Source organism: Polypterus senegalus, chromosome 7, assembly GCF_016835505.1.
Source record: "Polypterus senegalus isolate Bchr_013 chromosome 7, ASM1683550v1, whole genome shotgun sequence".
NCBI lineage: Eukaryota > Metazoa > Chordata > Cladistia > Polypteriformes > Polypteridae > Polypterus > Polypterus senegalus.
In genome coordinates, this window is record NC_053160.1 from 18539075 (window position 1) to 18543814 (window position 4740).

Consider the following 4740-nt stretch of genomic DNA (forward strand, 5'->3'; position numbering starts at 1 on the left):
CCATGGCTCTGGAATGAGATATCCAAAAAGCTCCCAAAGGTGTGATGGTCAGGTGTCCACAAAGGTTTAGCATAAGCCCCCTTGATTTCCACACATCATGATATAGAGTGGTGTGCAAAAAGTTTTCTTCTTCAGTTAAATATCTACAGAAAATGGTTTATTTTGACTTTGGAAATGTATTGTTAAAGCACTAGAGTTAAAAATTCTAAAAAGATAAATATCCTTAGTCATGCAGAAAATGATGATAACTTTGAAGGGGACTGAATACATGTGCACACCACTGTGTGTAGGAAGTTAAAAATGTGAAGTTCGAATACACAATGGGAGGTCTGAAAATCAAAAGTACATCTTATGTGAAGGATTTAGGAGTCATGGTGGACTCGATGATATCAGTTGCCAGACAGTGTTCAGAAGGCTAACAGAATGTCAGGTTATATAGCGCCTTGATGTGTGGAGTACAAGTCACAGGAGGTTCTGCTCCAGCTTTATAACACACTGGTGAGGCCTCATCTGGACTACTGGGTGCAGGTTTGGTCTCCAGGTTACAAAAGGGACATAGCAACGCTAGAAAAGGTCCAGACAAGAGAGATGATTCCTCGGATACAGAGGATGAGTTATGAGGAAAGTTTAAAAGAGCTGAACCTTTAGAGTTTAAGCAAAAGAAGATTAAGAGGAGACCTGATAGAAGTGTTTAAATTAATGAAGGGAATTAGTCAAGTGGATCGAGACTGTGACTATAAAATGAGTTCAACAAGACCATGGGGGCACAGATGGAAACTTGTTAAAGGTAAATTTCGCTCAAACATTAGAAGTTTTTCTTCAAATGTCGAACCACAGGCACATGGAATAAGTGACCAAGTAGTGTGGTAGACAGTAGGATTTAGGGACACTCAAAATTCTGATGTTGCTATTTTGGAAGAATTAAGTGGGTAAGACTGGCAGGATTTGTTGGCTCAAATGGCCTCTTCTCATCTCATCTCATAAAATGTACAAATCACTCTGTACCTCCTTAGTAGACCCTGTTGCTTGTTTGGGGCTATCAGCTTCTTCACATGTATAAACTTCGAACTCCATGCATTTGCTGTTTCTCTGTCTGTATACTTTAGCTTGCCTTTCCTGTTCCTAATACTCTTCACCTCCTCCTTCACCTCCATCCATCCATTATCCAACCCGCTATATCCTAACTACAGGGTCACGGTGGTCTGCTGGAGCCAATCCCAGCCAACACAGGGCACAAGGCAGGAACCAATCCCGGGCAGGGAGCCAACCCACCGCAGGACACACACAAACACACCCACACCATGACCTTTTTTTTTTAAATTTACTTTATTTCTGAAATACTCTTTGCATGATCCTTTGCCTTTTTTGCAGTCTATATATAAAATGCTGTGGCCTGTCTGCCTGTCACATGATTACTTGCATACTACTGGGGCTAGAACCTTAATCCTGGTCTTAATCAATAGCTGATGTCTTAATACATTCTAGAAATTAAAAAAAACAAAAAAAAAAACGAGGTAGCGGCAACCATGTAAAAGTGATCTGTGCTCATGTGTCTCTTACAGTAAAGTGATTGAGAAAGTGACATGGTAGTAAGAAACAACATCTACTAAGCATCAAGCAAATCGCAGAATGCTGACTATCTGAAAAAGATCATTGTAATAGGACGAAGAAGAATAAGAGCAATGACTTCTGCAGAGCATCATGCCTATCACAGAAGGCAATTAAGTGATAAAAGATGAGAATGTATGAGAGGATAAAATGCTGAACCACACAGACAAGCAAGAAGTAATCCTGAATATAAAAATAATTAATAATACATTTTATTTATACAGTATAGCGCCTTTCCCATGCTCAAGGCACTTCACAGAGTTTAAGAAAGTACGGCAGGGTATACAGTATATAGCATTGTACTAAACCAGTGTGGCACCCAGCCGTGGCGGGAGCCTGGCAGGGACGCCCAGGAGGACCAGAGGAGGGCTTGTACCTCCTCCAGACCATCATCTGAGGCCGAGGCAGGAGCCCGTCCTGGTTACGCTCCACCAGATGGCCCTGGTTACGGGTAGGGGCATGGAAGCCCAGCCCTGTAGGGGCCCGTGGTCCACCGCCAGACGGCACCCCGCTGCCTGAACAGCCCTGGAGCCCAGCACTTCTGCCACACCAGGAAGTGCTGGGGGGAAGACGACAGGGGACACCCGGACGGCTTCCAGGTTCGCAGCCAGCACTTCTGCCACACAAGGGCGTGTCTGTGGAGGAGTGCCGGGAAGCAGCTGGAGCCCATCCGGGTTGCCATAAAAGGGGCCGCCTCCCAGCAGTCTGGGCGAGAGTCGGGTGGAAGAGGATGGAGCTGAGAGAGAGAGAGGACGGGAGGCGGCCAGGAAGGCATTTTGATTGTGAGGCCTGGACATTGGGGGAACGATGCAAGAGGCACTGGGGAGTGCACTGTAAATAATTGAAGTGTAAATAAAGGGTGTGTGGTGAACTTAAGATGTCTGTCTGCCTGTGTCCGGGTTCAAGTTGACACCAGATAAATAAATAAAGAGCCTGATGAGTTTGGGAAATTCAAAAAAGTCTGGGTTGCAGCATCCTGGTGACAACCATGTGACAACGGGCATGGTCCCCACAAGTACATTTATTTGTAATCCCGTAGGACAGGGGCATCGAACTCTGGGCCTGGAGGGTCACAGTGGCTGCAGGTTTTCATTCTAACCCTTTTCTTCATTAGTGACCATTAGTCTTTTCTGCTAATTAATGTCTTTTGTCTTACTTTTAATTAACTTGACTCAGGCCCCTTAGTTGTTTCTTTTTCCTTAATTAGCAGTCTGACAATAATGAGACACAAAACAAGGCGCCACATGACCTGCTCACCTGTGCCCATCACACAATATCTGAAAATTAAGAAAGGTGAAAGTCTCTGTAAGGTTGATCCCTCACGTCACCAAAACATTTTGACATTGGTGTTCTTAGAAAAAAACAGAATATCAGCAGTTTTGGAAATGTCTGCTGTGGCAGAATGAGAGCAGCAACAGGCCATGGAATTAAATAACGGCAAGAATCGGCTTCTCATTAAGAGACTGGTCAGACTGAAATTGGTTGGAGTTTGAAGCCCCAATTTAGCTGGTCATCCGTTGGCTCATTTCATGTCTTATTTCTTTTTGGCTGTCATTTAATGAAGAAAAGAATCAATTCAGAAGACCGAATCCTTAAAAACAAGGCTATTAAAATGAAGGGAAGAGAAGTTAATTAGAAGTGAAAACTGGTCACTTATTATGAAAAGGGTTAGAATGAAAACCAGCAGCCATTGCTGCCCTCCAGGCCCAGATTTTGAAACCCATGCCCTAGGACATGGCTACTTGCATGTTCAAAATTCACAATCAAGTGTAAGTATTGTTGTTTAGCGATCATCAAACATGACAAAGAACTCCATAATAGGATGAAAGAAAAAGAGCAGCAACATCTGCTGAGCGCCAAGCACATCACGGAATGTGCTTAAGATAAAGCAACTGAGTAGCAGGCAGACATGAAGGCTCATAGACATGACAAAAATAATACGGAATACAAGAACGAGAACAAGAGAAAAATGCATGCCGACAAACGAGCACTACTTAGGAAAGTTAAATAACCAATGTGATCATGGTGAAGATGTATTTATTCATGAAAACAACAGAATGCATTGCCAACATGGATATGTTCAGCTTGCTCTTGATGAACCTCCTCTATTTTAGGACTGTATGTCCATGTGTTTCACTAGTAAAATATTATTGTAGAATTATAGAATCATTTTTCTCCTGGGTTGGCTCATGTGGGCTAGAAAATGAATAGAATGATGGATATTCATTATTTTTAAGCAATGATATGTATTGTGGATCATAACATTAACATACCAAAGCATTCTGGAGCTTAATCTGATTCATGATCATGTGAGCCCTCAGCCAATCCCAGCACAAGATAGCCATCAGGCACAAGAAGGGAACAAACCCTGGACTGGTTGCCATTTGATCTCATGGCTCTCTTATGCACACATCCCCCCCTCATGCTCACGTAGGGTCAACTTGGCATTGCCAGTTTGTTTAACATGCAATTCTTTGGTCAGAACCAAATCTGCAAGGTTGAACAAATGTCTAAAACAATGAAAGGGAGTTTGTCACCCGACCAAACGTTCCCACTCGGAACAAACCCATGCAGGATTCTGTGGTGATGAATGTCATGCATCATAGGAGCCTCCTATGTTCCTCACCTCACTGGCAGCTGCCCTCTTTACATCTTCTCTCCCCTTGCCCTGATTCTGTGTATAACACCTTTGCAGTATCTTTGACTGTTCATGTGCCTTTCATGGTGACTCACATGTCATGCACACCTATCTCTTTATCAGCAGCTTGAGCTGCCCACACTGCCACTTATTCAAGCATCTTCTTCAGAAGTCAGAGATTAAAATAAATTGAAATGTATTGTTTTATTCACTCCATTTTCAGCCCTGAAAATTTTACATGGTCCAGTTACTATTTCAAGAGAAGGACATCTGCTTTTAGTTTTGTAAAGCTCAAACAGCTGCTAAATGATTCAAAAGAGACTAAAAGAAATTGTAAGAAGCAATTTTTAATTTAAGAGATTTGTGGTGTGCCAATTCTCACCGCACTTACTGAGTGCCTGCCTTACTTTGCTGAGCACCTTAAACTAAAACAAAGTTTGCTAGACTCTTTCTACTTTACCAACCACATCCTGATCTAAGAGAAACCTACGTCA